Source organism: Hyperolius riggenbachi, chromosome 7 (genome assembly GCF_040937935.1).
Source record: "Hyperolius riggenbachi isolate aHypRig1 chromosome 7, aHypRig1.pri, whole genome shotgun sequence".
In the NCBI taxonomy this organism is placed as follows: domain Eukaryota; kingdom Metazoa; phylum Chordata; class Amphibia; order Anura; family Hyperoliidae; genus Hyperolius; species Hyperolius riggenbachi.
In genome coordinates this window covers 282,649,710-282,661,849 of record NC_090652.1, presented here as the reverse complement: position 1 = coordinate 282,661,849, position 12,140 = coordinate 282,649,710, and the positions used below count along the sequence as shown (strand labels likewise).

General features: G+C 47.4%; 1 protein-coding gene across 2 annotated transcripts in view; it reads left to right on the top strand.

Annotated features, from left to right (window-relative positions):
• Nucleotides 1–12,140, top strand: part of ARHGAP15 (Rho GTPase activating protein 15) — an 862,741-nt gene that overhangs the window by 609,399 nt on the left and 241,202 nt on the right. The window lies entirely within an intron of this gene.

The following is a 12,140-nucleotide window of genomic DNA, read 5'->3' as shown; positions in this document are numbered from 1 at the left end:
GGAAGAAGCCTTCTCTGAACCAATCATAGAGCCAATGAGCTTAGCGCTTACAACACCCTCTGTCTCACATCTACATTTATTATATTAAATAAAAATAAAGTAATACTTCCTCCCCTCCCCCCAACCCAGCAAGACACCCCCCCCCCCCTCATAATTACCAAAATAAAAACACTTGTAAAAAAAAAAAAATAACAGCATTTAAAAAAAATACAGCACACTGTTACATTAGGGACTACACATTTCTACTATGTGGAGAGGGTATATTACTATTATATTTGCATATTATGGGATTGTAATTAATGACAGATGCAAAACATTGTAATAGGGACATAATTTAAAAGTTGTAATAACCGGTACAAGTAGGCAAATAAAATGTGGGTTTTATTCACAGTACCACATGGTATTTTAAAACTATAATGGCCGACAACTGAGAAATAATGATTTTTTTTTTATTTTTTCCTCATTATTCTTGTTAAAATGCATTTAGAATAAAATAATTCTTAGCCTAATTGGTGGCAAAAAAACAAGGTATAGATCTTTTTTTTGTGATAAGTAGTGATAAAGTTATTGATAAACTTAGTGTCGAATGAAAGGGAGGAGTGCTGACAGGTGAAAATTGCTCTAGTCCATTAGGGTACAAATTATTGAGGGTGAAGTGGTTAAACATTACTGATAAACAAATTACAGCCTTAAAAGTTTTCATGGCAGCATACAACTTCTGAAAGCAGAGTGTGGGAAAACGCGGAAAAGCCGCTGCGGGTGCTCAGAGCAAGGCGGCTGTTTCCGCGTCCAATGCGGCGGATTCCGCATCTGACGCGGCGGTTTGCTCGCATAGGCCTACATCTGTCAGCATGGCCGAACGCGGAGAAACCGTCGCATGCCCGGATAGCGATGCGGCTGGTTCCGCGTCCTGCACAGCGCATACATTGCAAGACATGTCTGGTGTGGCTGGGACTGATAGTCCACACAGATTCAGAAGGACGTGAAGAGGCAGAACTTTTATGACAGCCAGAAAGGTGTCAGCTGACCGAGCCGGTCAGCTGACAATTCAACCATTTCTGATTGGTCCAGCACTTAGGGGAGGCGCTGGAGAGCGCTATAGTATATATACTGGGTGCTGGTCATTTCTCTGGTGTCTGGCATTGCGATCACTACGTGGTAGCACTCAGACCTTGTCAGTATCTGTGATATTTTCTGTGTTATACTTCAGACTAGTTCCAGGGTGTTGATGATCAAGGAACTCACACCCAAGACTAGGGAACTGTATTACCATTCTGTTATACTTCAGACTAGTTCCAGGGTGTTGATGATCAAGGAACTCACACCCAAGACTAGGGAACTGTATTACCATTCTGTTATACTTCAGACTAGTTCCAGGGTGTTGATGATCAAGGAACTCACACCCAAGACTAGGGAACTGTATTACCATTCTGTTATATATCAGACTAGTTCCAGGGTGTTGAAGATCACGGAATTCACACCTAAGATTAGGCATTGTTATTATCTGTTATGACTTTCTGCTTTCCTGACCACTCTCTTGATCTCTGATTTGGTACTTCGCTATATCCTCAACACCTCAACACCCATCCTCACTCCAACCTTATTTCCATCCATCCCACCCACAAACACATACTCCCCCTTCCCTGCGGTCTCTGGAATGCCAGATCCGTCCGCAATAAACTTACAGCAGTCCACGACCTCTTCCTCTCCAAATCCCTCACCATCCTCGCACTCACTGAGACATGGCTCACCTCCTCTGACTCTGCCGCAGAGGCTGCCCTCTCCTACGGGGGGCTTCACCTCAGTCACACCCCCAGACCAGACAATAGGATCGGGGGAGGGGTGGGTCTGCTCCTCTCACCATCCTGCACCTTCCGTGTCCTCACCCCACCTACCTCTCTACAATTCACATCATTTGAGGCCCACACCATCCGCCTCTACCACCCCCTCCCTGCCATTGTTGCGGTCTTATACCGCCCTCCGGGCTCCACCCCACAATTTCTCGATGACCTTGCCTCCTGGCTCCCTCACATCCTCTCCTCTGACCTCCCCACCATCATCCTTGGGGATTTCAATATTCCCATCAATGAAGCCAAGAGCTCCGCTGTGACCCGGCTACTCACCATTGCCAACTCACTTGGACTAGTACAACACGCCAACACCCCCACTCACACTGCAGGTCACACTCTCGACCTTATATTCACTAAATCCACCACCATTGCAGACCTTGACATCGCACCCTTTCCACCCTCAGACCATCACCTTCTCACCTTCAACCTCCTCACGGAAAGCACCTCCAAATTACCCACCCACCCACCTGGTCGATGGCAGCGAGACCTACGCAAGCTCAACCCTAGTGTCCTTGCTGACCCCCTCCATGCCCTCTCCTCCACTCTCCCCACCCTAACCTGTCCTAATCTTGCTGCAGCTCAGTATCGCCAAACTCTCTCATCAGCCCTAGAGAAAGCTGCTCCACCAATATTTCGCCGCCACCGACCCCCTAACCCCCAGCCCTGGCGCACTACCCATACTCGCAACCTCCAGAGGAAAACACGCGCCACTGAACGGAAATGGAGAAAAACTAGACTTAACCAGGATTTCCTACAGTACAAGACCAATTTGCTGCAGTTCCACACTGCCCTTGCTCATGCGAAGCAGGAATACTTTACCAAGCTCATCGGAGCACAAGCTTCCAATCCCCGGCGTCTTTTTGCCACTTTCAACTCCCTGCTTAAACCCACCCCCCCACCCTCCGTTTCCTCCCTCTCTGCCACAGATTTAGCCACCCACTTCACCAACAAAATTGTCTCCATCCGCCAAGAAATATCCAATCTCCAATCTTCACCTCCCACCCCCTCCCAACCAGCTCCTCTTCCACCCTATCCTCCCCTCACATCCTTCACCCCTACTACCACCGAGGAAGTCAACCACCTACTGCAGACTTCCCATACCACTACTTCGCCCCTTGACCCCATCCCTTCTGATTTACTCCAGCCTCACTTCACGGAATTGGCCCCAGTCCTCACTACCCTGTTCAACCTCTCCCTATCCACAGGCACCTTCCCATCAGACTTCAAGCAGGCCACTGTACTACCCCTGCTCAAGAAACCCTCCCTCGACCCCTCGCTACCCTCCAACTACCGTCCTATCTCCCTCCTCCCCTTTGCCTCAAAACTCCTGGAGCGTCTGGTTCACAAACGCCTGACCCAGTACCTCAATGCCAACTCACTCCTAGACCCACTGCAATCTGGATTTCGGCCTGCCCACTCAACCGAAACTGCTCTCACCAAAGTGGTCAATGACCTTGCCTTAGCTAAAGCTGAAGGTAAATACTCCATTCTCCTCCTCCTTGACCTTTCAGCAGCTTTTGACACAGTAGATCATCCCCTACTCCTCCAGTCCCTCCAGTCCTTGGGCATTCACGATCTCGCCCTGTCCTGGCTTTCATCCTACCTCTCCAACCGCTCCTTCACGACCGCCTTCAATGAGTCCTCGTCCACCCCCAACCACCTCTCGGTGGGAGTCCCCCAAGGTTCGGTCCTTGGCCCCCTACTGTTCACCCTATACACATCGTCCATTGGCAAGGTTATCTCCTCCATGGGTTTTAACTATCATCTGTATGCAGATGACACCCAGATCTACCTCCACACCCCTGACATATCCACCACTACCATGGACAAGGTCTCCTCCTGCCTATCAGCCATCTCCTCCTGGATGTCCGCTAGGTTCCTGAAACTAAATCTAGACAAAACGGAATTTATGATCTTCCCACCCCGGCCATCCACAAACCTCCCAGATGTGCATGTCACTGTTAACCACACTACCATTCGCCCTACATCTCAAGCCCGTTGTCTGGGTGTCACCCTGGACTCCGCACTCTCCTTCACTTCCCACATCCAAATCCTCACAAAGTCCTGCAACTTCCACCTTCGTAACATCTGTAAGATTCGCCCTTTCCTGACCTCTGCCACCACCAAACTCCTCATCCATGCCCTCATAATTTCCCGCCTTGACTACTGCAATGCCCTGCTGTCTGGTCTCCCTATGACTCGAACAGCTCCACTGCAGTCCATCATGAATGCGGCAGCCAGAATTATCCACTGCTCCCATCGCTCCACCACGGCAGATCCCCTCCTAGAATCCCTCCACTGGCTTCCTATCCAGTCCAGAATCAAATTCAAGATACTGTGTCTGACCTACAAATCTGTCCACAAAACCTGTCCAACCTACATTTCTGATCTTACTCAGAGGTACACACCTAGCCGCTCACTACGCTCTTCCAATGAACTTCGCCTAACCGCCCCCCGCATCACCCAGTCCCATGCACGCCTCCAGGACTTCTCAAGAGCTGCTCCAACACTATGGAACTCCCTACCTCCACCCATTAGGGCAGCCCCCTCCTTCAACATCTTCAAGAAAGCCCTCAAAACTCACCTTTTCACTCTGGCCTACTACCCCTCACAAGTGCTCTAAACCTACAGATGAACTCTGGTCCCCTACCGTTCGTGTCCTTACCTCTCCCTCTAGATTGTAAGCCTTTGGGCAGGGTCCTCCTCATTTTGTGTCCTACCTGATCATGCACCTCCATTACTGTGAACCCATGCTATGCATCTGAGTGAACCTAACTTGCCTAATCTCCATGCTCCATCCAGTGACTGACTAAGCATTACCTTGTACTCATACTGTGCTGTGTGATCTGGTTTTCTTGTATTCTGTATTGTCGTATTGCTGTGTCACCCCTAAATATTGTCTGTAACCTAAATTAATGTTCAGCGCTGCGTAATATGTTGGCGCTTTATAAATACAATAAATAATAATAATAATAATAATAATATCTGATACTCTGTTGCTGAACCCTGCTTGGGAAAGAAGCAGGCGGTTTACTTCCGGCAAACAGAAGGAGCGATCAGTGTGGCAGGGTAGAAGAGGGGAAGGATAAAGGTGCTGCTCTTGGTATCCACCTCGGTGGCAAAAGTATCTGTGTTTGAGACAAGAAGAGACAGAGCGCACTCAGGGGAACAGTACAGCAGTAGATTGGGTGAATTCAGAATAATCTCACCTCTAGAAGTTGCTGGCGAGCCTGTACAGGAGTAGCCAGCGTGTAGGCTTTTATCCCTCTAGCCAGGGATCAGGCACAAAGGCAGCTGGATTCCTCCTTCACTCGGATGGTTGTTGGCAGGCAACGAGCGGCTCTGAAGTTGTACACCCTGTCTGTGTGCGAGTCCGCTATATGCGGTTGCACAAACAGATCGTGGTGGATTTCAAAGCATCAGCTCCAGGATTGAGGGATCTAAAAGCAAAGCTCCACGCTGCTCCATGAGTCTTGCACAGGCAATTCACGGGCAGTTGGAGTGGTAGTCTGATTGTAATGCAGCAATGCGTGTAGGAAAGAAGAAACGGCGGCTGCCGTATAGTGTTAAGATTTATTAAAATATATTGCAACGCGTTTCAGGAGACCAAGTCCTCCTTTCATCAGGCCTTTCATCAGGCCACACTATACGGCAGCCGCCGTTTCTTCTTTCCTACACGCATTGCTGCATTACAATCAGACTACCACTCCAACTGCCGTGAATTGCCTGTGCAAGACTCATGGAGCAGCGTGGAGCTTTGCTTTTAGATCCCTCAATCCTGGAGCTGATGCTTTGAAATCCACCACAATCTGTTTGTGCAACCGCATATAGCGGACTCGCACACAGACAGGGTGTACAACTTCAGAGCCGCTCGTTGCCTGCCAACAACCATCCGAGTGAAGGAGGAATCCAGCTGCCTTTGTGCCTGATCCCTGGCTAGAGGGATAAAAGCCTACACGCTGGCTACTCCTGTACAGGCTCGCCAGCAACTTCTAGAGGTGAGATTATTCTGAATTCACCCAATCTACTGCTGTACTGTTCCCCTGAGTGCGCTCTGTCTCTTCTTGTCTCAAACGCTGAACCCTGCTTGTCTTTTGATTCCGAATCTGTCTCCTGTCTCTGTATCTGATCTGTTTGTCTGTTGCCGACCTGGCCTGTCCGACCTCGAGAACTATCTTCCCTGTTTGGAGATAATTCACAGACCTGTCAGTGACACTTCACCATTGGTGTCACACACCCTCTGGTCCTTCCCACTTTCAGCCTGGCTCCGCCCCTTGGGGAGCACCAGACCATTGGAAGGAACCTGTTCTCTGAGCAGTATCTCTTACTGCTTGGCACCCTCTATCTTATTTCTCAGGTGTCCAGAGGTTAGAAATATATCTGATTATCGGTGATACTGCAGATCATCAATAATCGGGTATATATCTGTATTCTCAGTGATACTGCAGATCACCGATAATCAGATCCTCTCTGCGTTACACCGATCGTTACACAGAGGAAAAGGTCAATTGTCATGTATTTTCACTCACATAATAAGACTTAAAGTGGATTCGAGATAAACTTTTACTCATTGCATAATTGTGTTCCTTTCATATAGTTTATATGGCATTCCTCAAGCCAAATACTTTTTTTGTTTTGTTGTAATACCCTATAAACTCCCTATAAACCCTATAAACTTAATGATTCCCTATAAACTAAACAAGCCTCGCTCACAGCTTTTTTAGAGGGTTAGGCACCACCAGGAGAGTTCTGTGTGAGAGTTGGGTTGGGTTAAGCTGTATTGTTGAATTATGTAACGATTTTTAATGTTAATCTTTTCGTTATCTTTTTGTTATCAACTCCCGTTTGTTTTAAAATGGTATTTATCATTAACCAATTTCGTTAATGATGTTTATCGTTATTGAGATTTCGTTATCCACCGGCGCCATTTATTTATCCAGCCGGGCCCTTATTTCCTGGCGTCCTTCTTTTTTTCATGCACACATTCCAGTGTTGGTGTTCAAAATCAGCACATCAAATTCGGAACTCCAGAATACTCCTGAACACCACAATTCAGCACCTTTTCAGCACTGAAAAAGCGGACAGGGTCTGAGGGAGTTCACTTATTTGTACCTCATGGCGGGTCTCACATGACTCCCATACTTTCTCCTTCTGATTTTGGAAAGAGGAAGCATCAGTTACATGCCACTCCCCCAGATCCTGTCCTTTTGTTTAGTGGCATAACTTAAATCATGGGGCCCTGCAGCAAAACTTTGATAAGGGCTCCCCAATATTTACACCCTTTTCTTGCCTACCCCTGGTGACTCTCACAGCCTGGGGGTACATCTTGCAAGAGTCAGGGCCGGATTTGCACTCTTTACTGCCCAAGGCCACTGTTAGCAGTTGCCCCCCCCCCCTTCAGTACAGGTAACCAGATGTCCCCTCCCCTCCTCCATTTTAGCTATCCAGATGACCCTTCCCCCTCCCTCCAGTATAAGTAGCCTGCTGACCCTTCCCGCTATTATAGATAGCCAGATGACCCTTCCCCCCACACCTCCAGTATAGGTAGCCAGATATCCCTTCCCCCCCGCCTCCAGTTTAAATAGCCTGATGACCCCTCCCCCCTTCCCTAAAGTATAAGAAGCCAGATGACCCTCTCCCCTTCCATAAAGATAGCCTGATGACCACCCCCTCCCTCCAGTATAGGTAGCAAAGTTCCCCCTTCCCTAGTATAGCCTACTTCCCACCCGCCCTTAATCCTGTGGTGCCCTAGGCCATGGCCTATGTGGCCTTGGCTTAAATCCGGCCCTGGCAAGGGTCATAAAACAAGTGTGGCCATCATTATTTTTACGTCCATAAAATGTTTAGCCACAAAAACACATAATCTGAAGGATGGACCTCTTTATCAGAGGAAGTGAACTAGTAGTTGGGGCCCCCTAACAGCTCTGGGACCCCTGCCATTGCAGGAACTGCTGCCCTCTAGTGACACCCCTGCTCTTGATCTGTATTGAAATAGTACTGAAGTGTGGTGTTTTGGAGTATTCAGGTGTTCCATATTTGATATGTTGAATTTGTACACCAACACTAATCTCTTTGCTTGAGTTCTACAAACTTCTAGGATTAATACCTTATAACATGCTATTGAAATTGCTTACCTTGTATATTTAAATTCAAAAGCTCACCTACTCCCAACTTATCAGGGCAGACTCTGTCAAGACTTGGAGGATCAGATTGTTCTGCCAGTCTCTCAGTTTGCACAAGTGTGGAAAACAGGAAACAGTTGTTTGTACTCCATGCTGCTATTTACTCCTACAGGAAGAGGAATGTACGTGGGCCATCTGGGATGGTAATCAGAAAGTTGGTTTTGTTCAGAGCGTATTATGTAGTGATCTCAAATCTCGCAAGACGAGTGAGAAGAGTTTACTTCCTGTTCAGTGAGCCAGCACCTATTCAGTACGGAGACCTTGGGCAAAAACTCCCTAACAGTGCTACTGCCTATAGAGGGCGCCCTAGTGGCTACAGCTCTGGTGCGTTGAGTCTGCCAGAAGAAAAGCACAATACAGCATAAATGTTCTATGTCTTGTCTTGTCTAGCTAGTGGGCAGCAACATCGTTAAGGGCTTGAGCCCACTTAAGGTGGCCACTAACGGTCCAATTTCTAGCGAAAAATCATTTGAGCAATCAGAAATTCTGATCGGACAAAAATTCGTCCACTACACCATCAACTAACCAATCATTGCTTCCTATCTATCACGACCACCAAGAAAATCCAAATTTTCGTTCGACGAAAATTCATTCGGGCGACATTTTTTTCACTCGTTCATAATCGATTGTGTCCACCAATGGAGATTATTTACAACCGAACCGATTTTTCTCTAGAAATTGGACCGTTAGTGGCCAGCTTAACGCAGTTGTGTCCGCTTCTGTCTGCTTTTTAGCATTTGCAACATTGATGTGTAACTGAAAAGCGGATACAACTGTGTCAGTGGGCTCAGGCCATTATAGAAATAATATTTGTAAATCCCAGTATTTATGTGGGTACACAATATATTGCTGTGCTGCTATTAAGCAAAGTTAATTTTCACACCGAGCTTCATAATTTGCCCAAGTGTCTTGTTTTCTTTCTTTTTTTTTATTTTTTTTTCTGAAACTGATAATTGTAAAGGGATTTATAGTACATCTCTCCCACTTATCGAAAATATTGTTGTGCGATTTTTTTTCAGTTTGTTTCACAAAATTACACTTTCTCTTTTTTTATATAGCATTTGATAGCAAACAATCAGCAGGATATTTAAAGTATGAAAAACTTGTGAAAAATATTTGTATCATTTACTCATATTTGTCTGTAATATGTCTGAATAGCTTTTTTTAATATATCATATATTCACGTGTGCCTGCCTGTGATCCTGTCCTCTCTCTTTTTTTCTCTTTCTCTCTATTTGTCTGTCTCTCTCAGTCTCTCAAGTCCCTCTCTCTCTCTCTGTCTTTCTTTGTCACTCTTTGTCTCCCTCTGTGGCCCTTTCTCTCTCTGTGTCTCACTCTCACTGTTACTTTCTCCCTCACTATCTCTCTGTCTGTCTCTCTCTGTCACTCTCTTTCTGTCTGTCTCTCTCTGTCTCTTGCTGCCACTCTCGGTCTCTTACTGGTGTGCTCACTCTTTCTGTCTCTCTCTCTCTCTCTCTCTCTCTCTCTCTCTCTCTCTCTGTCTTTCTTTGTCACTCTCTGTCTCCCTCTGTGGCCCTTTCTCTCTCTGTGTCTCACTTTCACTGTTACTCTCTCCCTCACTATCTCTCTGTCTTGCTCTCTCTGTCACTCTCTTTCTATCTGTCTCTCTCTGTCTCTTGCTGCCACTCTCGGTCTCTTACTGGTGTGCTCACTCTTTCTGTCTTTCTCTCTCTCTGTCTGTCTTTCTTTGTCACTCTCTGTCTCTTGCTGTGGTCCTTTCTTTCTCTGTGTCCCGCTCTCACTGTCACTCTCTCTCTCTCTTTCACTATCTCTCTGTCTTGCTCTTTCTGTCACTCTCTTTCTGTCTCTCTCTGTCTCTTGCTGCCACTCTCGGTCTCTCACTCCCTCTCTCTCTCTCTCTGTCTTTCTTTGTCACTCTCTGTCTCTTGCTGTGGCCCTTTCTCACTCTGTGTCTCTCTCTCTCCCCTATCTCTCGGTCTTGCTCTCTCTGTCACTCTCTTTCTGTCTCTCTCTGTCTTTTGCTGCCACGCTCGGTCTCTCACTGGAGCACTCACTCTCTCTGTCTGTGTGTGTCGCTCTCTCTGTCACTCTCTATCTGTCTCTAACTGTATCTCTCTCTCTCTCTCTGTCTGTGTGTCTCGCTCTCTCTGTCACTCTCTCTCTGTCTCTCCCTGTATCTCTCTCTCTGTCTGTGTGTCTCGCTCTCTCTGTCACTCTCTTTCTCTGTCTCTCACTGTATCTCTCTCTCTCTCTCTATTGCTCTCTCTCTCTGTAATGTGCTGTCGCTCTCTCTGTCTGTCTCTTTTCCTCTGTTGCTCTCTCTCTCTCTCTCTTTGTGTCTCACTTTCTCTGTTGCTCTCTTTCTCTCTCTGTCTCGACCTCTCTGCCACTCTCTCTTTGGGCTAGTTCACACTGGGCGATTTTTCTGCGCTTTGCTGATCGCCACCCAGAGAGCTCTGTTGATGGGGAGAAAAGGGGAGGGATCACTTGTGTGCTGACTTGTACGGCTTTGCAGCGAGGCCTTAAAGCTGCAGTGGCCTATTTAGCAAAAAATAGCCTGGTCACTAGGGGGGGGGGTTAAGCCCAGTGTCCTCAAGAGGTTAAATACATACAGGGTGCATTACTGTTAAAGGAATACTATCGATACCCAAGTGTTCTAAAATGACAATGTACAAATAATGTCTAAGTAGCTGTGTAAACATTTTCCTACTTTTCATGATAAATATCAGAGGCAAAAGCTGTAATTTATTGAGGGTAGGATTTAGCTATATTGGGACAAATCAATTGCAGAAGGGGTGTCTGCTTCAATGCACAGCCAGTGTTACATATTAGACCACAGAAAGCAAATATCAAACATATCAAACTCTGAAAGCAAAAACAGTATGAAAAAGCTGTGACAATTAGTTACATTTCCTCTGCTCTCTTCAGACACTTCAGTCAGAAACACAGGACACAGGAGCTGCAGCTGTTGGGAGCTCTCTTCTCTGTCACACACAGAGCTACACAGAGTTAACTGATCAAGTGTGAGGGGAATTTCCCCTCTCCTCATGGCTCAGTCAGCCGTCAGTTTTGGTGTCTGTAAAGATTGAAAGTATTTTGCTAAGGGCTCGTCTCCACTAGTGCGGCGTGCGTCTCGCAGACGCACGCCGCACTGAGCCGGTGGGCGGGATCGCAGGCGAATCCCATGAGCCGTGGCATGCACGGCTATGGGATTCGCAGCCTCCTCGGCAAATTCTGCGGGGGGTGACGGGCGAATCGCTCCCGCAAGCGATTCCGCCGCGGCGCCGTCATCCCCTATGGCAGAGTTTTCCCGTGCGAATCATGTGCGGGGAAACTCTGCAGAATCGCCGGCGAAACCGCCCTAGTGGAAACGGGCCCTAACAGTAAACAATGAAGTTGCTACTAAAATGTATACACCAGTACTTAGCAGCACTTCCCAAACAATTCCTGTGTCAATTGAAAAAAATATGTGAATCGATAGTATCAGGTCCACTTTAATATCTGCTGTTATTCATTATGGAATGATCATTCATTTTGCAGGGGCATAACTAGAGGGGAGCAGCACCTGCAACTAAAGGGGGTTCCAGAGCTGTAAGGGGGCCCAACTACTACTTCACTCCCACACGGAGCAGGGCGGGCCAGGGGGTCGGGCGTGTGCAGGCATGTGCTTGTGCGGAGGGCATGGGCAGCGGTGGTGGCGGTCACAGGGAAGGGAGGGAGGAGAGGGCCTCCTTTCGACACAGACCTAGAGCACATTTTTAAACGGGCTTAGGTCTGCTAGTTGTAAAAATAATTTGCTAGTGGGGAACAGGGCAGAGGCAGAGGCAAGAGAGGCTCCAGCTTGTGTAGGAGGGGACACACAACTCACTCAGCTATCATGCCCCTATTGTTTTTGAAGCAGAGAAAAATAAGAAAAGGGGATTGATGGCAGTGACTGCAAGCCAGATAACTAGATATTAAGGTGTTGGGGGCCCTGGGGCGTGTCTTAGTCTGACAGCAATCAGTGTGTGACGGCTGGGCTGGGAGGGATGTAGGGGCGCAATTCGGTGTCTCAGCCTTGGGTGCTGGAGGACCTCGGCCTGGCTCTGGTGGGGAAATAAGCCTTTTGCACTGACCAGTAACCCAA